The sequence below is a fragment of the Budorcas taxicolor genome, chromosome 12 (genome assembly GCF_023091745.1).
Source record: "Budorcas taxicolor isolate Tak-1 chromosome 12, Takin1.1, whole genome shotgun sequence".
Lineage (NCBI taxonomy): Eukaryota > Metazoa > Chordata > Mammalia > Artiodactyla > Bovidae > Budorcas > Budorcas taxicolor.
In genome coordinates, this window is record NC_068921.1 from 13483943 (window position 1) to 13504588 (window position 20646).

Sequence of the window (20646 nt, forward strand, 5' to 3'; positions counted from 1 at the left end):
AGGGGGCCGGCTTCCATCCCTCGCCCGGGGAACTAAGATCCCCAATGCTGTGAGGCTTGGCCGAAAAGACCAAAAAGAAATAAAGAGCCTTTGATACATCAGCTAAGGGTCAAACAGGGAGAAAATTAAGTCTTCGAGCGTCCAAGGTGTTTGCAAGGTGTTTCTCCTAAAACAGAACTTTCTTTTAATAGTCAACAGAACAACAGCAACAGCAGAGGAACTGCAGATTGCGTGGTCCTCAGCCAGGGAGCCCTCAGGCCCGCCTTGAACACACGCAGAGGCGGGGCCGCAGGGCACCAGGGAAGGCAGGCCGGAGCCCCGCCCGCACTCCGTGCCCTCCTCTTGCAGTCTCGTGAAACCCTGCGGCCCCTGTGAAGTTTTCAGTTTACAGGCGTGCTGGTTGAGCCATGCTCCTGGCCCCGCATCCTAGGATTTTCTCTCTGTGTTGCAGAGTCGCTGTGGGGCTGGTTGCTTGCAGCTGGTGCTAATAAGGCCACCGTCTGGGTTCAATCCCCATCGGGGCCAGTTCACTCTGCTCTGCGGCCGGAGGCTGAAGCTCCGTGTTCACTTCTGGTCAAGGGCACGTGGCAAAGCAGGTGGGTGACCTCTCTGGGAGGAAGTTACTCCCCGTGGTGTCTTCACTGCTGCAGAGGTCAGCACGATTTTCTCTAGGATTCTCTCCTCTCTAAGGATGTATGTGTTTTCAGAATTTGCCTTTTTCACGCCATCAGCGAGTACTCACCAAGCACCTGTTATGTATTTAGGACGGTGAGGCAATCCCTTTGTCTGATCATCCGTTCTTCATTCACTAGAATACAGTCCCCTAGAGGAAGGGGCCGGAGAAGGCGATGGCACCCCACTCCAGTACTCTTGCCTGGAAAATCCATGGACGGAGTAGCCTGGTAGGCTGCAGTCCATGGAGTCGCGAAGAGTCAGGCACGACTGAGCGACTTCACTTTGACTTTTCACTTTCATGCATTGGAGAAGGAAATGGCAACCCACTCCAGTGTTCTTGCCTGGAGAATCCCAGGGACGGGGAAGTCTGGTGGGCTGCCATCTATGGGGTCACACAGAGTCGGACACGACTGAAGCGACTTAGCAGCAGCAGCAGAGGGAAGGGCATTCTGTGGATGTCACGAAATAAACTAGGTGGGGTTACAAATTTTTTATAAGTTTTTGTATAATGTAATACACAGGAATAGGCTTACTCAAATATTTATTGACTATTATCTCTTGGACACTAGGAATACAACAGTGAAACAAAACAAATTAAAACATCTCTGTTCTCATGGAGTTTATGTTCCAGTGTGGAGAGTGATAGTAAAGAAAAGCTAGTAAAAAAGAATATTTATGCTCCCAGATGATAGGGCTTCCCGGGTGGCTTAGAGGGTAAAGCGTCTGCCTGCAGTGCAGGAGACCTGGGTTCAATCCCTGGGTCAGGAAGATCCCCTGGAGAAGGAAATGGCAACCCACTCCAGTACTCTTGCCTGGAAAATCCCATGGACAGAGAAGCCTGGTAGACTACAGTCCATGGGATCGTAGAGTCGGACACGACGGAGCGACTTCACTTTCCCTGATGATAAGTGCCAAGGAGAAAGAAGCCGAGATGGAGGTTTCTGGGGAGGGTCCTGCGGTTATAAACAAGGCGGTCAGCGCAGACCTCGCTGAAGTGACACTACGTGAGGACCTGAAAGTGGGGAGACTGAGCTGTGTGGGTACCAGAGCGGAGAAAGGTTCAGGCAGCGCGAGTGCGACGGTGGAGACCGCGGCGAGGGCGCGTGCATGCCGTGTTGTTGGAAGCGCTGGGGCGCCGCAGTGAGTGAAGGTTGGCAATGGAGACGCCCCAAGAAAGAGGGGAAGGAGGGGGACCAGGGAGGGTCCACGGGCACTGGGAAGGGCTCTGATTTCTTTCTGAAGATAGAGGCTCCTCCAAGGTGGTGCTTTGGGGCAGGGCGGTAAAAGTTCGACATGAATGTATTCATCCACGTTCCTACGGTGGGACTCGGTGATGGGTGGGCATTTTCAGACTTGAGGGCTGAGCGTGGCTCCCTGCCCCACCCTGACCCGTGCTGCAAGCCTGGGAATCACGTGTGGTCGCATCTTGGGAGCCCCCACGGAATCTGGGATTACTTGATCCACCAGCCAGGCGCGTGGGAGCGCAAAACAGACGTGGAAGAAGAAAGGCTTAAGTCATGTCTTACCTTATAGATTACAGCCATCTTTTCACATTTGCCAGGAAACGGGAAACTTACTCACCATGTGACCCAAGGCCACATGATGAAGGAGAAAGCATCAAGTTCCAAGAAGGAAGTCATTGCCTTGGGGTTATGGGGGGCGGGGTATGTGTGGTTAGAATCCTTAGAGAAGAGGGGAAATCGGAGCGGGTCCTGAAACCTGGGGGGCGATGTGGGTCTATGAACAGGAGCTGGGAGGGCGTTGCAAGTCTGTGTCCCTGAGTGAGGGATGGTAAGACATTTTGGACCCATTCAGAGGTCAGAAATAGGACGATCTCAGCTGGAATGGAGGGGCCTTGTTGGGAAAGAGTGAGGAAAGGGTGGCAAAGAGTGAGCCAGACCGTGGAACCCCTGGTGTGCCAGCTGGAGAAGTGTGGACTTTTTCCTGAGGGTGCTTCGCTGCTTTCGATGGCAGGGTGCTTCAGACAGAACCCTGTCAGTTTCCTTCATGCTTGAGTATGTGCAGGTGGTAGACTTGCCAGATGTAACATAACAGGAGACCCACTTAAATTTGGATTTCAGATAAACAGTGAATATTTTCAATATAAATATGCCCCATGAAATATTTGAGACTTAAATACAGGTACATTTAAATTTCAGATAGACAATGGACAGTTTTTAGTATAATGCAGTGTTATGTCTCATGCAATGTTGGGGATATACTTACACTTTAGAAAATTCATTTTTTATATGAAATTAAATTTTAACTTGACATCAGGTATCTTTTTATTTAAGTCTGTCAAGCCTAGGATGTGAAGCTAAATCAATGCTGCTCTGCGATGCTATGGATGCCAGGCCAGAATCCCTTCCTGTTACACTAATTGGCCTGGGCAGCTCTGCCCCCGGGGAGCTGATTCCTTGGCCTCCCCCGGTGCCGGCTCAGCTAATAGCTCCAGCCTCTGAGTTGCCCCAGAGAACTACCAGCAGGCCCCCGTCTGCTTCCCCAAACCTGCCTCTCTAGGCATAGAATAGGAATCCTGATTTTGCCAGCAAAACAGTGGCAGCCCTGAGAATCAATATGGGTCCTGATGTGCAGAGTGGGGAATACACAGTCTACCATCCTAAGTCAGTATTGATTGTGCAAGCGGGCTGTCATCACTGAATCAGGCATACTGAAATGAGATGTTGGTGGCAGCCTGCCTCTTCAGGGGGAACTCTTCAGACACCCCTCAGACTGAGTTTGAGTTCTTTCCTTTCACTAATGCAATGCCTTGGGGAGCAGCATCATGTTCTTTGTGTGTGTGCGTGTGTGTGTGTGTGTGTGTTTTTAATGCAAAATTGAGAGGGGGGAAAAATCTCTAGCGGTCTTCTCTCCTTTGGGACTCTCTCTTTTAAATGTGATCCGTTCAGTTCAAGAACCAAAGCACAAAGACAGAAAAAAACAATAGAATGTGCATTGAAAGCCTCAGATGTGTTGGACTCTGTAGTGAACATTTTGTACATTTTGTGAGGTCATATCCTTAGAAGAATTCTATGAGAGAGGTATTATTCTCCTCATTCTGCAGATTTAGAACTAGGGACCCACTGAGGCTCAGTGATTTGCTCAGGACCACACAGCCTGCCAGTGTGTTAGTGTTACCCAGTCCTGTCCTGACTCTTTGTGACCCGGTGGACTGTAGCCCACCAGGCTCCTCTGTCCATAGAATTCTCCAGGTAAGAATACTGGAGTGGGTAGTCATTCCTTTCTCCAGGGGAATCTTCCCAACCAAGGGATCGAACCCATGTCTCCTGCATTGCAGGCAGATATTTTTTTTACCATCTGAGCCACCAGGGAAACCTGCCAGTGAGCCTTGGTTTAAACCCAGATCAGTTTGACTTGTAACACTCCTGTTGGCTTAAGGAGCTAGTTAAGCTGCATACACACACAGCTGGTTTATCAGGCCAGCTTGTCCTTGAAAATTCTGAATTACCTGGTAGTCCAGTGGTTAGGACTTGGTGCTCTCCTTGAGGTGGGCCTGGGTTTGATCCCTGGTCAGGGAACAAAGATCCTGCAAGCTGCTGGGTGTCTACTTATCCTCAAAGTCCTCAAGGTCAAAGCCTTCTTTCTATCAAGTGTGTGTCTCTCTACATTCAGGGACCAGAGTGTTGTTTGGCACACAGTAGACTCTCAGTAAATATCTGCTGTTGGATACTATTATTTCCAGTTCTCTTTTCCCATTTGTTTAGGGAGTCCAAGAATGCTGCTGTGTGTGTGTCCGGCATTTGTCACTGCTGGCCTTCTGCACTCCTATCTATTTTCTTACACTGAGTTTTCTGTTTTCCTATCTTCACTGGTCACTCAACTAACTGGCCAACACCAGTACTGATAAGGGCTTCCCTGGTGGCCCAAATGGTAAAGAATCTGCCTGTAATGCAGGCGACCTGGGTTCAGTCCCTGGGTTGGGAAGATCTCCTGGAAGAGGGCATGGCAACCCACTCCAGTGTTTTTGCCTGGAGAATTCTGTGGACAGAGGAGCCTGGAAGGCTACAGTCCATGGGGTCACAAAGACTCGGACATGACTAAGTGACTAAGCACAGCACGGTACTGATAAAGGAATCTTCTGGGGTCAAAAGGTTGGAGCAGCAGGGATGCCAGGAGGCGTATATTTGCAGAAGTCCAAGCTGGTCTTCTCAGCTGCTCTTCCTTGTGTTCTGATGGAAAGGTAGTGGGCAGAGTGAGCCCAATGGAAGGCCTCACTTCCCAGATTTAGGGTCTTAAGGCTGATGTATTGGGTTGGCCAAAAGTTTGGGTCTTTCCACAACACCTTATTGGCCAACTCAATGTTTTCAGTCACAGCCATACAGGGACAGAGTGTCAAGAGAAGAACGAAAAAGATGCCAGTGAAAGAGGATGGCAGACTGGCTCTGATCCTGTCTTCTCAACAAAAACTTCTTAGAAAGTCACCCTGTTTTTGAAAAGAGTACATGTTCCCAGAAAACCTGTTTCAGGAAGTAGATGGTACATTGTCCCATGATTCTGCTTCCAGAAGGAAATGTGGTTACCAAGGGAAATGTGGGCGTCCCCGTGTCCTCTGGCCCTTCGGGGATGAACAGGCCATGAAGCCAGTAACTGGTATTCATGGACAGGTATTGGCTAAGAGGGTTGAATGCGTTCCCAGCCTAGCCACCGGGAGCTCAAACACGAAAGAAGTGTGTAAATGGAGATTCAGCCTTTAAACGCTCTTGGCGTTTGTGCTCTTCTGCAGATCTGAGGTCCTTCAGGGAGTTTTATGAGTATGATTGCCCTGTCACATTAATTAATCTCCCATAGGCTATTTTTCTTTCAGGTCCTATCTGGGGCAAAGATGACTGTGTTAAAAATCGGGGCTTGTTCTTGCTGACAGAGTTAAATTTGGTCGGTGTTTCTGCTGCACAAGAAGCAGAGCCTGAACTGCGCCGAACAACTGTCTTGAGGGCATGTCCAGCGCTGAGTTTGTCTCTCTCATCTTCATCCTTTTATTGTTTTCATTACAGTATATATTTCAATGGTGTCAGGATTTTTTAAGGCTCCACCTTGGGAGAAGCTCAAGAAATGGCCTGTGTTAGCATTGGTGAGGCTCAGACAGGTTTATGCATATGAGCCGGGCTGTTTATTGATCCCATGAAATAAGAAACCATTTGAAATATCTTGGTTGTGTGAAATATAACCCTTGACCAGCCAAAGCCATTTGTCTGCCTTGCCTGTTGAGAGAAGCACAGTTAAAATTCCACACCTGGGAGGAACTTCTTGGAAAGAATATTTCATGCAAACGAACACATTCTTTGGACTTGCACTGCAATTTGGATTAGAAAATACGAGCTTGTTATGCCTGGACATAAATTTAGTTAGAGGCCACCTTGAGAAGGAGAGCATGGATCATTCCGGGGGTCTTGTGCAGGATCCGTCATGGAGAAGGTTTTGGATGTATTTGTCTCCACATCCTGTGTGAGGGGTTGGACGCTTGAACTGCTGCTGCTGTTGGTTTAATGCTGTATCTTGCTAGGGAGAAGGCCCTGCAAAGTTCGGAATTTTAAAATAAAGTGCTAGAATCTGCTGGGAAGAAATGGAGAAGGGTTCTTAATTCCCATCTTGAGAGCTTAATGGATAGTTACTGGGGGAAAAAGAACTTCTAACAATTAAAGTCAGATTAATATTTTGTACACGTTTTGTATTTGGGAGAATGTTATGTTTTCCTCCAGAGGTTTGAATTTATTTTTTAAGCTAGCCTGTGAAATATGGCTAAGGAATAGCGGAGAAACTTCAAGAAGTTTCTAAGTAATGTTGAAGAAACTTCCAGTCAAGACCAGGGACGCTAATCCTGCCCCAGACTTTGTTTTTCACAACCTGCCGTTTCTGAAGGCCTGAGCTTGGCAGGCAGCTGACTGTGGTTTGAGCACCTTACTAGAGAAAGCTTTGGGACAGCCTTGCCGTGCGGTCATGGGGGCTTCAGGCCCTGGGCAGAACTTGGTTATGAGTCTGTTACTGCCATGTGCTTGGCCATGCACACTGCAAAATCTTTATAAATTGAAGAAGAAGAGGGGATTCCCTGGTGGTCCAGTGGTTAGGACTCCATACTTCCACTACTGGGGCCCAGGTTTGATCCCTGGTCAGGGAACTAGGATCCTGCAAGCCACTCAACATGGCCAAAGGAAAAAAAAGTAATTGAAAAAAATATATATATATAAAATTGTAGTGAGTGAAAATCGCTCGGTCATGTCCGACTGTTTATGACCACATGGACTATACAGTCCATGGAATTCTCCAGGCCAGAACGCTGGAGTGGGTTCCCTTCTCCAGAAAAGAGTAGTTTTGAATTAAAAGTTCATATCATAAAATTGTATTAACTTTTATATTATAGTAACTTAAAGTATAATATATAATGTTTATAAATATATATTATATATATTATATCATACTAACATTTCTATTAAATTGTGTATTATAATAGCATAATAAAATTAGATTAAACTATATTAAATATATTTATAATACATATTATAACAACAGTTGCATATAATTGTTACTGAATATGTAACTATATTCTATAATTGTATCTATAGCTGTATATGTATATTATCTGTGGATATTTATACATATATCTCATCACATAGATGTTGAGAAGCTGCTATTCAGAGAGTGACTACGAGGTTATCGTGAAGATGCCGTCTCACACTCAGCATAAGGGCTGTAGGAAGTGGCGTCTGCCCTGGTGCTCCTCTCTGGAGTCATGGACATCATCATCCCGATGTCAACACTTTTCTGGTTTTTGCTTCTCAAACACTAACGTGTTAGATTCATAAACACGTGATGAATTAGGCTGGACTGAGAGTGGGGACAGAAGCAGAGAGCAGGCTAGAGAGCTCTTGGTCTCTGCTCTTAGGGCCCTCTCTGTGGCCAGAGTCCTAACTTCACTGTCCCCTGGTTCCTTGTGGGGAATTTCAACAGGAGCTTTTAGCTGGTAATGAACACACTGTTCTAGGTGCTACAGGACATGAAGATCATCAAAATAACCCATTGTTAGTTATCAGAGTTTGCAAAGGGCTTTCCTCATTCTTGATCTCATGAACTCTTCTCCCTCAAGGAGAACTCTAGTTCTGAGCCTGAAGGTGGCCCTCCGCTAGAAGGTCCAGATAGCCCTCTTTGCTGAAGGCTCCTTGTAACTTCTTGCTCAGTGCGTCCATTCGAATTTTTCCTGAGTTCTTAGATCATCTTTGCTCTAAACTCTTTCTCGAGTAGATTGACTGTGTTCACTTCATTTAGCTGTTCTTCTGGGGTTTTATCTTGTTCTTTCATTTGGAACATATTCCTTTGCCATCTCATTTTGCTTCAACGTCTATGTGTATTTTTATGAATGTAATAGGTTAGTTGTGTCTCTTGACCTTGGAGAGGTGACTCTCTGTAGGGGATGTCCTATGTGTCCTAGCAGTGCATTCCTCTCTTGTGCCCTCTTATCACCCAAGAGACAGGGACCAGCTGGTCCCAGGGGAGGTTCTGGTCTGCGTTTGCTGACTCTGTTCCGCATGCCGCTGGACTGTAGTTCTCTTGCTTCTGGTGTCTGCCTTGTGGGTGGAGCTGACTGTTGGCCTTCTGGTGGGCAGGTCTGTGTCTAGACTCAGCTGTGGGTTTAGGAAGTCTTTAAGCAGCCTGTCTGCTCATGGGTGGGGCTGGGTTCCCACTGCATTGGTTGTTTGACCTGAGTTTTCTCAGAACTGGAGCCTGCAGGCTGTTGGGTGGGCCAGGTCTCCAAAAAGTGTCAAGGACCCAAGCAAGACATCTGCCCTTGGCCAGAGTTCATGTAGACAGATGCTCCCTGGTATCTCCATCAGCTGTGTCCATGTCCCCGGGAAGAGGCACAGCTGTGCCCCGCTCCCCGCCACCAGGAGCCCCTGAGGCCAGCAGAGGTGTCTGCCCGGCTCCCGTGAGGCCATTGCTTCTCGCTGGCCCAGTGCGCCTGGGGTGCACCTCCAGGAGTGAAGTCTGTTTCCTCGGCCTCGCGGTGCTCCTGCACACAAACCCCACTGTGAGCCAAGTGCTCCGGGGGCTCGTCCTCCCAACGCCAGAGCCCTCAGCTGGGGAGCCTTGTGAGGGGCTCGGCATTCCCACTTGTGTGGGAGAGCTTCTGTGATATTATTGTTTTCTAGTTTGTGGGTCACCCACCCGAGGGGCATAGAATCTGATTAGGTGGCACGTGCACCCCTCCCACCAGCTTGTTGTGATGTCTGCATTATGTCTTTGGATATATCTTTTTTGGGGCAGCTTCCAGTCTTTTGTGTCAGTGGTTGTTTGGCGGGTATTTGTGATTTCAGTGTGCTCATGAGCGGGGATGAGCACCGGGTCCCTCTGGGTGGCCTTTTAGTTCACACAGGAAACCTTGTCTCCAGTCACCTGTCCGAGGAGCCTGCCTACAACAGGCTTCCTCCCACAGTTTCGTTCAAATTAGTAGTTACTGGAATTGGAACGTTTCAAGGCCCCTGCGAAACGATTGGTTAATGTTGAAAGAGTACATTCAAGGGTTTGAAATAAGATGTTATTGTAGAGAGAAAGGAGAGAGAGAGAGGAGAGGGGTCCATGGTCCCAGTGGGTGGACCCCAGTGCTTTCTGGAAGGGCTTCCCTGCTGCTCAGAGGGCAGAGGTCTCACCAGAATCAGCGGGGAATCCCGACCTGTTGACAAGATGGGCCAGATTGCCTTCATGCCCTGATTCACACACACACAGTAAGGTTTTAATGCTTTTTCCTTATTCACAAGAGTGCATCAAGCTTTAAAGATCCCTGTGTTACAGGTTGAACTGTGTCCCCCACAAAAGGGGTGTTGAAGTCCCAACCCCCTGGCACAGATGTGACCTTCTTTGGAAACAAGCGTCATTGCAGATGAAATCAGTTAAGATGGAGTCTCACTGGAGTAGAGTGGGCCTTAATGTAGTATGACTGGTGTTCCTCCAAAAAGGCCATGTATAGAGAGAAACACGCAGGGAGAACCCCAGGTGATGATAAAGGCAGAGACTGGAGCGACGCACCTCCACACTAAGGAGTGCTGAGGACTGCCCACAGCAAACAGAAATTAGGGAGAAAAAGAAATGGACCCTCCCCAGGGGCTTCAGAGAGAGCATGGCCCTGCTGGAACCTTGGGTTTAGACTGTAGCCTGCAGAATTCTAAGAGAACAAACCTCTGTTGTTTTAAGCCTCCCAGTTTGTGGTACTTGTTACAGCAGCCCTAGCAAACTAATGGTTGGACCTTATGACCCGTACAGCAGAATCACAACTGCATTTACTTGTGAGCAAAGTTGATCTCATTCAAGAGTCTAGGAGCTCATAAGTATCCCTAGAGCCCACTGCCTAACACAGACCACAGTGCACGCTAGTAAATATGGGTTGAATGAATACATTTTAGGAGTTTAGATCTCAGTGGTATATTAAATACAAATAAAATGTTAGAATTAACACGGGAGAAATGACTGCCTAGATTGATGTATGTATTTTATTTATAACACTATATAATCTCATTTACAATTTGCAGAAATGAATATTATGCCATACTTTGAAACCCTAAATAGTGGCTTTCCTCCACAACATGAGTGAAACCAAAGTCTGTGTCTTGTCTCTGAGGTTGCAGATGACTGCTGTGTTAGTCAAACAAGAGACCTTGGTCTTTACCACCTCTTTAAATTCTTAGCATCTTTTCTGGTTTCTCACTGGAGCTAGAATGGCTGCTGAGGGACCCTCTCTGCCTGTGAGATTTACATTAGTGAAGATTTAAAGCAAACACTACTTCAAAACTAGCAGTAACTTCAATAATTGACTGAGGTTAATGCCCCGAGGCAGAATCTCAGATCGTCAATTTAACTTACCTGGTTCTTAATGGCTGGGAAACAGCTGACATCTGGTTAACCCCTGGGTACCTAGGAGGCCACAACAGGAGGGACCCTGTGCCTTGGAAGAGATGTATGATAGTAATCTCATTGGATCTTTGTTTCTCAGTAGCAATTTAGCAGATACTCGGTTGCTGCTGCTGCTGCTGCTAAGTCGCTTCAGTCGTGTCCAACTCTTCACGACCCCATGGGCTGCAGCCTACTAGGCTCCTCCGTCCATGGGATTTTCCAGGCAAGAGTACTAGAGTGGGGTGCCATTGCCTTCTCCAGTGCTCGGTTGAGAGGGACCATCGCACATATATGTTTGCATGTGTGTCTCTAAATGAACCAAAACCAGCAGGGTAAAGGGTTAGTAAGGATCCATATTGCAATCATTTATTGAAGATGTACAAGAAAATATATGGGAGATAAGAGAAAGAAAAACAAACGAATTAGAAAGGGTCCCGAATCCTTTACTGACTTTGTCCTTTTCAGTTTATTTGTTCTTTGTACTTAAAGATTCTGGTTCCATTGGGTGCTGTCATTTATTTCTTATTCAAAGGAGATCAGCAGTGACATTTTGGGATATTTCCTTTTTTTTAGACCCTGAGAGAGCGCACACCATCAGCCTCATCCTTAAGTTTATCATCCACAGACACATCTTACTCAATCTAGGTTTTAACTTCCTACCTTATGCCAGGCTCAGGGCTTGACAGTTGAATGCAAAGATAAGTCAAACAGAGCTCCAGATTATGAAGAGTTTATGATCTAGAGAAGGGATTAGATGCATCGTGTAGATATGAAAGTGTCCCTTCGTTTTCTGTTCTTAAGGGTCATCTTGGCCAACCCTTGGCGGGCAATCAGGAAGTTGAGTCACACTGTCGCCCAGATCTGGAGTTTTCCCTGCCACCTCCTATTTGTGAGTCTCTTTTCTGCAGCTGTGTCAACAGGTAAACTCAGAAGCCACCTACTCAAAGGGCTGGACGAGATCCACCTCTCCCTGGACCACTCGATGCTTCGGCCCCCACTAAGTCCAGTAACTCAGGTGACAATGTAGATATGTGGAGTTCTGTCCTGAATGGTTAACAGTGTGGAGGTCTCGTTTGGGTTCTAACCTTTCCAGAGATGGTACAGATTGCTACCCGGGGATACAGAAGGTGAGATCTACTTGACTGTGGGCCCAGCAAGGGCTCAGTGACAAATCCAGGGCTCCTGGGTCACTCTGGACAGCAGCAGTGTGTGTCCAGGACCAAAATGTGCCCTTTTGCGCCCTCCCCTAGAACTAGGGCCAGACCAGCCTCCCTAGTGATTCACAGAAGGAGGAGAAGGGACTCAGAGGACAGATAGCTGGCTGGCCCTCCCCAAAGGCAAGCCTGTCTATGACCCCCATCTCCAGCCCCTGGGAACACAATGGACCACTGGCCTGAGAGAAGGAGAGGGACTGAACCTGTCCCCTACTTTCAAGGGAAGCACCCCCACCCATTGGCATGTGGGATGTGCACCCAGGAATTTCTCTCTCTGCTCATCCATCAGGTCAGTCCCCCCTCCTTTGGTCAAAGGGCCCAGATGATGAGAAAGGGAACTAAACTCTGCATTCCAATCCTTCCTTCTGATCTTGGGGTGGAAATTTCCTTCCCTCCATGAAAATGAGCACGTGTTTTGGGTGCTGCTGCTGCTGCTAAGTCGCTTCAGTCGTGTTCGACTCTGTGCGACCCCATAGACGGCACAACTAAAAACACTCCTGGAAGAGAGGCAAGGCAAACAATGACCAGACAGACCCTCCAGAATATTCTGAGTTGGATGGCATCACCGACTCAGTAGATGTGAGTCTGAGCAAACTCCGGGAGATAGTGAAGGTCAGAGAAGCCTGGTGTGCTGCAGTCCATGGGGCTGCAAAGAGTCAGAGATGACTTAGTGACTGAAAAACAACAGAAAGAAGATCAGAGCTGAAACTCCAGGTAGACATTCCGTTCTCCTACACCGTTCAGACCTGCATGAGAGAATTGTCCCGTCACACTCCCCACCCCCACTCACCTAGCTCTGGCCTTGAATTCCCCCTGCAACCGTCCTTACAGTGATACTCCCAGGTGTCAGCACAGGGACCCCATGCCCGCACTGTGCCTGAGGGTTTCTTTGAGAATCTGGTAACGTACATCTTAGCCTAGGTGTGCGACGAAGTTTCCTTCTTCTTCATCACAACTGCTGCATGGGGTGGGCCAAGGATTCCACCCTGTGGCCCCAGGGGAGCTGCGGGTGGGCTGACCACCTCAGCAGGTCATACATGAAGTTTGCTTGGTGAGACTAGCCCGGATTTTCCACAGAGAGCACATGGCCTCATTCTAGAACCCTGCTTGGAGAGAGGGGCATGTTTCCCATCGCTGGCTTTGGGCCTTGACTCTTAGGAAGAGTGAACACTCACTGTCCTGTCCCTCCAAGACCCTGAGACCTTCAAGAGGCCACGGGGAGATGCTCACTGTCGTGGCGTAAGATGTGGCAGCAGGCCCAGTACACTGCCTCAGGTTCTGATCCAGGTTTTCTCCTAATGAGAGCTTGTAGGAAGGAGGCTCTCCAGGTGAACTCTCACGTACAGACAGGGAAGCCTGGCGTGCTGCGGCCGTGGGGTCCCAAAGAGTCGGACGTGATTGGGCAACAACAACAGAGATGTAAATCAGTGAGCTTATTCAGGGGAGAGAAGGTTGAGAACCGCACAAAAATTATTGAGTTTTGAAGCTTTCAGTGGTTGAAAAGCTTAAGCGTAGGCAGGCACCAGAGGACGCGCCCCGGGGAGGGAAGTAGGGACGGAAGAAACCCCAGGAGCAGAGGCTTGGAAGTGAAAAAGCAAATCTAGCCTGTGTGGTTTAGTGAAAGTGAGGGGGACGCGAGGTTTACCGTTTGGCTGGGTGTAGGGAGGTGGGAAGACCGACAGAGAACCAGGGCTGAAAGGCAGGCTGTGCAGCTCCAGGCCCATGTGGAAGGCATCCCGCGGTGATGGAAGATGACTGAAGAGAGCACGCGGATCCAAGCAGACCTTTAGAGATTAATCCCGCAGCGGTGTGGAGGCGGGCCTGGAGGTCAGATGAGGATGCTGATGGTGGTAATGAAGAAGACGTAATAGTAACATTTATGAAGACAGTCCTGGTTTTCAGCACTTTGCGTCCATTACCTTCTGTAATCCCCTCAACACTCCTGTGAAAAGAGATGACTGTTTTCTCTATTTTACAGATAGTGAAAGTAAGGAACAGGTAAGTTTGGTAATTTACCAGGTCACCCAGCTAATAAGGGAGAGACCTGCTAATGAGAACTGACTGCACAACACAGGGAACTCTACTCAGTGCTCTGCTGTGACCTAAATGGGAAGGAAATCCACAAAAGAGGGGATATATGTGCATGTATGGCTGATTCACTTTGCTGCACAGCAGAAACTAACACAGCTTTGTAAGGCAACTATACTCCAGTTAAAGGCAATTTTCAAAATATGGATTCATGAAACTACAAAATTACAGAAATATGGAACAACAACAACAAAAAGGGAGACCTAGATACAGCCAGGGGCTGTCACCTATTCATTCAGACAAACCACAAGGGGAGCCAGAGCAAAAGTGGGGTCACCAGAAAGGCAGAGAGAGTTGGGCTGCCACAGAATCAGAGGCCACCTGATGTAGGGACAGCAGGAGGCGCCGCAGTCTCTGGAAACGGCTAATGTCACTGAACTAGGGGCCCCCAGGGGCGGAGCTGGCTTCCAGAGCTAGATGGGGCACTGAGGTCGCCGCTCGCATTTCTGCCCCCAGCCCCGGAAATCCTGCAACAGTCACCCCACCGCTGTCTCTCCTTTCTGCTTGTCCTCACCATCCACTCTACACGGTGATGTCTACACTACGGAAAGCAGGTCGCATCGCTCTACTGAAATCTTCCAGTCTTCACAGCTCATCAGTCTAAACCCCAGGTTCCTTACCCTGTCCGGCAGACCCTACACGAAGTGGCCGCAGTCTCTCCGACAGTGTTTCACAGCCCTGTGCCCCGGCCGCCTGGCTTCCATCTCGCTGGCTCCCCACGTGCCCCCCGACGCCCCTGGAGCCCCGCCCACCTGTGAGCTTCCACGTGGCCGCCGGCCTCTCTCCGCCTTGTTCCAGGCTCGGAAGCTCGTGCTGCAGTCCTCACCGCGGAGCCGCCTGCCTGGGCTGTGTCCTCTGAAGGGATTCCTCCGTTTATCACATTTCTCAGTCTCATCGATCGCCACCAATGTCATCACGTTCACGTGCGTGTGAATGTATTGGCTTCCCAATGCTATGGAAACAAGCGACCACACTCTTGGTGACACAGAAATGTGTTCTCTCACGGTTATGCAGAGCAGAGATCCGGGAAAAGCGTCCTGGGGCCAGAGTCAAGGTGTCAGTCGACAGGGCTACATTCCTCTGGAGGTTCTAGAGGAGAATCTTGTTCTTAAAAAAAAAAAAAAGCATTGTTTTTGTTTATTTGGAAAACTTTCTCACTCTCTCTTTTTTTTCTTTTTGCTGCCCCGTGCCTCTTTTTTTCTTTTGCTGCCCCAGGTCTTAATTGCGGCATGCCGGATCCTTTAGTCACAGCCTGTGGGATCTAGTTCCCTGACCAGGGATTAACCCCGGGCGCCCTGCATTGGGAGTGCAGAGTCTCAGCCATTGGACCACCAGGGAAGTCCCTGGAAAAAAATTTTAAAACAGGTATTTTTGATCACTTTTCCATTTGTGTTCTTCTTTTTTTTTTAAATTTATTGTTTTGAAATATATTTGATGAGCCACCAACGAAGCCCACAGGCGAGGGAAGTATAGTTGATTTACATGTTAATTTCTGCTTTCAGCAAAGGGATTCGGTTATATATACATTCTTTTCCATCTTCTTTTCCACTAGCTTTATCACAGGATATTGAATGTAGTCCCCTGTGCTGTACAGTAGGACCCTGTTGCTTATCTGTTCTGTGCATAATGCTTTGCATCTGCTGATCCCAACTGCAGCCCATCCCTCCTCCACCCGCCTCTCCCCTTGGCAGCCACAAGTCTGTTCTCTGTGTCTCTGAGTGTGTTTCTGTTTCATCGGTAAGCTCATTTGTGTCATATTTTAGATTCTATGTATAAGTGATGTCACATGGTATTCGTCTCTTTCTTTCCTGCTTACTTGATACTTTTTGTGGGGTCCTCAAGGCAAGAATCCTGAGGTGGTTTGCCATTCCCTTCTCCAGTGGACCACGTTTTGTCAGAACTCTCCACCATGACCCGCCCGTCTTCACTTAGCAGGGTAATCTCTAGGCCCACTCATGTTGCTGCAAACGGCAGTGTCTCATTCTAGGAGGCTCTCTTCTTGCCTCTCCACTTCCTGATGGCTGCTGGCATCCCCTTGGCTTGTGGCCGTATCACTCCAGTCTTCAAGGCCGACGTCTCTCTGTGCCATCATATTACTTCCTCTTTTGTGTGACAGCATCAGAATCTCCCTCTCCTTCTGTCTTAGAAGAAAACATGCGAATGCACTTGGGATCCACTCTAATAATCCAACATCATCTCCCCATGTCAACACCATTAACTTAATCACATTCACAAAGGTATTCTTTCCACATTAGGCGACCTTTAAATGGAGAATTCTGCATGGGGAAGGAGGTTGAGCCTAATTATCTCTAAGGATTGTTCGGAACATTCTATGAAAGAATGAGCCCATTAAACAAGGAACGTACAGAGAGGGAAATGAGGAAAGACACTCCACTCTGCTTTGCCATATATTTTGGTCTAGGGATTACGAACTGATATCTTTGGGGGGCCATTGTTCAACCTCCTACAATTTCGGTTTACCTCCACTTGCTCAGTGGAAGAAATCTATTGTATCCTACATACCTAGAACATAGCAGGCGCTCAATCATCATTCATTAAATCAATAAATTAATATAGCCAAATATATTTTATTCTTAAAAGTATTTTTCATTATATGTTCATCATTTAAAAATAACCCACCATACGATTCCAACTTCTGTAACAATAAAATAGCTTTGATATAACAGTCACATAAATGAAAACATGATTTAATGAAATGGCATTTTATGAGCTTTAGGCAAGCAAACGTTTGAATTATCTTGTTTAAATTAAATGGCTCTTTTGTGTTCAGTAGTAAGCATCACTAAGTGTGTCTATCTTGCTAATACAGTGGCATCATTATATTCTGAATTATACAATTTAATTACATGTAACTTGAAATTTAAACTGAAACATTGTTGAGGCATAAGCCTGACCTTCACTTCCACTCATTCCTGTTTTTTTTCCAAATGATGAGACACTGAGAAACAGTTAACAAATCTTAGTTTTTCAGTTGCTTAAAGAAACTGCAAGGAATGGACAACGCAGGTTCTCACCCTTGCTTTGCCACTTACAGGCTGCATAACCCTGGGCAAGATATTCAAGCAGCTAAGATACTCAGATCCCACTCTACAAAAGGCAGCTCTTGAGAAGCCTGAGATGAGGTAAGATAAGCACCTCAAATATGCCTGTTCACTGTCAGCCGGTACCAGCTCCCTCTTCCTCCATCCTTTTACACAAACAAGCCAGCAAAAAATATCTTAGATCTGATAAATAACTCTTCAAATCCACGCTACCGTATGTAAACATATTGGGTTAAAATATATAGGTGGTGCACACTGCATGAAGTCCTGACCATCCCAGCGTGAGCTGTGCTCTATGACTTTCGTGTTGTGTTGTACACTGAGATGATGCCCCTAGCTGCTCCATGAAACTTGACGCCTCCCTCGGGGGACCAGAGCTCCTGACTGCCTTGTTGGTTTGGGCTTCCCTTGTAGTTCAGCTGGTAAAGAATCCGCCTGTGATGAGGCAGACCTAGGTTCGATCCCTGGGTTGGGAAGATCCTCTGGAGAAGGGAATGGCTACCCACTCCAGTGTTCTGGCCTGGAGAATTCCATTGACTGTATACCATGGGGTCACAAAGAGTCAGACACGAGTGAGCGACTTTTTCACTACTTTCACTTTCCAGGGGACCAGGGTCCAGGAGTGAGAAGGAGTGAAGCTGAGCCCTTTTCAAAGGCTCAGGGAACGTGCTCCTTTGGGCATCTGGTGGTTAATAGAAGCTTCATACTACAAACCCCCTCCATGGACCACAACTTGGTCATGGTGAATGGAAGGACTGGTGTTTTGGCCACCTGATGAGAAGAGCCAGCTCATTGGGAAAGACCCTGATGCTGGGAAAGATTGAGGGCAAGAGGAGGAGGAGGAGACGGAGGACGAGATGGTTGGATGACATCATTGACTCAATGGACATGAGTTTGAGCAAACTCTGGGAGATGGCGAAGGACAGGGACGCCTGGTGTGCTGCAGTCCATGGGGTCGCAGAGTCAGACACAACTTAGTGACTGAATAACAACACAGCAAATCAGGCTGGGTTGGCGGGCAGAGGGAAGGGGGGCGGGATTTGCCATCAGACCTGTCCAAGGAACTGAGAGAGAGAGAGAGAAGGGGACTGAAGCAGGGTGATGACCAGGTTTTCTTCAAGGAGAAACAGACCACATAACCGCATATGTTCTTTGGAACTTAAAGGGGGCCGGTTTACCAACCTGAGAGACAGGGGTGTCAGAAGTCACAGAATATATGTCAAAGCAGAGTGGAGTGTTTTTCTTCCCTTCCCCCTCTGTGCTTCCTTTTTTTATGGGCTCACTATTTCAGAGAATTTGAGTTTCAGAAGAGTCTTTAGAGATAATTAGGCTCAACCTCCTTCCCCACGCAGAAATCTCCTTTATGATGTTCACAACAGATGGCCATCCTTTGTCATGTTGCTTTGGTAATGATTTATTTTCTTCAGTAATCAGTTTTTATAGAACACCATTAAGGTAAGGAGTTTGTTTTTCAAGTCCCCGTGAAATGCCTCTCTCATTACAATGTGTGTGTGTCTGTCCCATATCCCATTCCACCCTGGGACTTTCTGTCCATGGTGGCCCTAACTATTAGTAGGGACAGGAAAGGGAAAAAGGACTTGACTTTTCTGGCATAACTCTTGGACTGGATTTAGTGCCAGGAATAATTTTTAAAAATATTTTTCAGCTTGAGAAACATCTTTCTGAACTTTAGTGTTATTTTTTTTTTCCTAAATAGTGCCAATCAAGATTTCTTCCTTTTTCAAGTAACCAGGTCCAAAGAAATTTTTTATTTATTTTTTTGGTTTATTTTTTGGCTGTGCCATCCAGGTTACAGGATCTTAGTTCCTGGACCAGGGATTGAACCTGATCCCTAGGCACATGGAGTCCTAACCACTAGTGTGTGTGTGTGTATGTGTGTGTGTGTGTGTGTTCAGTCACTCAGTCATGTCTGACTCTTTACAACCCCATGGATTGTAGCCTGCCAGGCTCTCTGTCCATGAAGTTTTCCAGGCAGGAGTACTGAAGTGGGTTGCCATTTCCTCCTCCAGGGGATCTTCCTGAGTCAGGGATCAAACCCACATCTCCTGCGTCTCCTGCATTAGCTGCTGCTGCTAAGTCACTTCAGTCGTGTCTGACTCTGTGCAACCCCATAGATGGCAGCCCACCATGCTTCTCCGTCCCTGGGATTCTCTAGGCAAGAACACCAGCGTGGGTTGCCATTTCCTTCTCCTGTGCATAAAAGTGAAAAGTCAAAGTGAAGTCGCTCAGTCGTGTCCAACTCTTAGCGACCCCATGGACTGCAGCCCACCAGGCTCCTCCGTCCATGGGATTTTCCAGGCAAGAGTACTGGAGTGGGGTGCCATTGCCTTCTCCACCTGCATTAGCAGGCGGGTTCTTTACCACTGCGCCATCTGGAAGGCCCCCCTAACCACTGGACAGCCAGGGAAATCCCCAAAGAAAAATTCTATAAATACAAAAAAGCATGCAAAAAGATAATAAATATTGAGAGTCCTAAGATTATGCCGCTGCTTCCGTTTTCATATCCTGCTCTTCTCATGTTATATTGTTGACATGTCCTGTATCATTATATGTTCTCCTGCAGTGTATCTCCTAATTACGTATCATGTTCTATTGTCTGGCTGTGGATTTATTTACTTGACCAGCCCCTTCTAGTTCCTCTCACGTCTTGCCTCCTTGTGCTGGTCAGGGAAGCTGCCTCTGGCATAAGCCCTTCTTAATCTGCCTTGACTTCTGTCCAGACACATAAATGCTCATCCCAGCGTATCTGGACGGCGTGATACAATTACAGTGTGTTTCTGGGGAGTCATCACAGCAGTGCTGTGAGCACAGCCAGAGCCAGAGATTCTAACGTTACAGAATCTTGAATCCACCCGGAGCTGATGGGCCTACTTACTTGGATTATCCACTCCTGTAAGTACACACACACACACACACACACACACACACACACGAGTCCAACTCCTTAGAAGAACTCGTGGGCCAATAGGATTCAGCCAATTCTCTGTCTCATATGGTGTTGCCTGAACAGCTGTTTTTAAGGACAGCCTTGGCCCATGGTCCTTGACCTTGTTCTAATAACTTCCACCTCCTCCTCCTGCCATAGATCCACACCCTGGACACTGGCAACATCTTACTTCCTCCCACGTCCTGTGCTGTATGTGACTGCCGTCTTCACTGTGGTGTCCTTGGAGAGCAGACTGAATTGTCACATAAAAGAATGCCCTCTTCTCGGTGCTGCGCTTAGTCCCCTGAACCTTGAGCAGTGCTGCGTATGCCCTGGGTCTTCCAGTGGTATTGGCAGTGATGCGGCTTTATCTCCCTGTGGCTTTAGAGGTGGTGGAGAAAAACACACAAGAGAGGGCGACAAAGGCAGACACATGGTGCCTCATGGTAGCTGTTGGATTCGGCTGTCACTTGCTTTCTCCCAGTACAGACTTTGTGTTCAAGCTGCAGAAATGGCCATATGCCCCCCACCCCCTTCCTGGACCCAGGACTCAGCCTAGGCTTGGATCTGAGACCCATACAGAGTTAATCAGAGGCTATCCCTGGGGTTGGGAGACCTGGGTTCTATCTCTGGGTGGGGAAGATCCCCCAGAGGAGGGCATGGCAACCCACTCCAGTCTTCTTGCCTGGAGAATCCCATGGACAGAGGCGCCTGATGGGCTACAGTCCATGGGGTCAGAGTCATACATGACTGAACAAATAAGCAC

The 20646-nt window shown here is 47.7% G+C and overlaps 1 non-coding gene across 1 annotated transcript; it reads left to right on the forward strand.

Moving 5' to 3' along the window:
- Nucleotides 1–6736: 6736 nt before the first annotated feature.
- Nucleotides 6737–6808, forward strand: TRNAG-UCC (transfer RNA glycine (anticodon UCC)). The gene has a single exon. It is a non-coding gene; the product is annotated as a tRNA-Gly (tRNA).
- Nucleotides 6809–20646: the final 13838 nt, after the last annotated feature.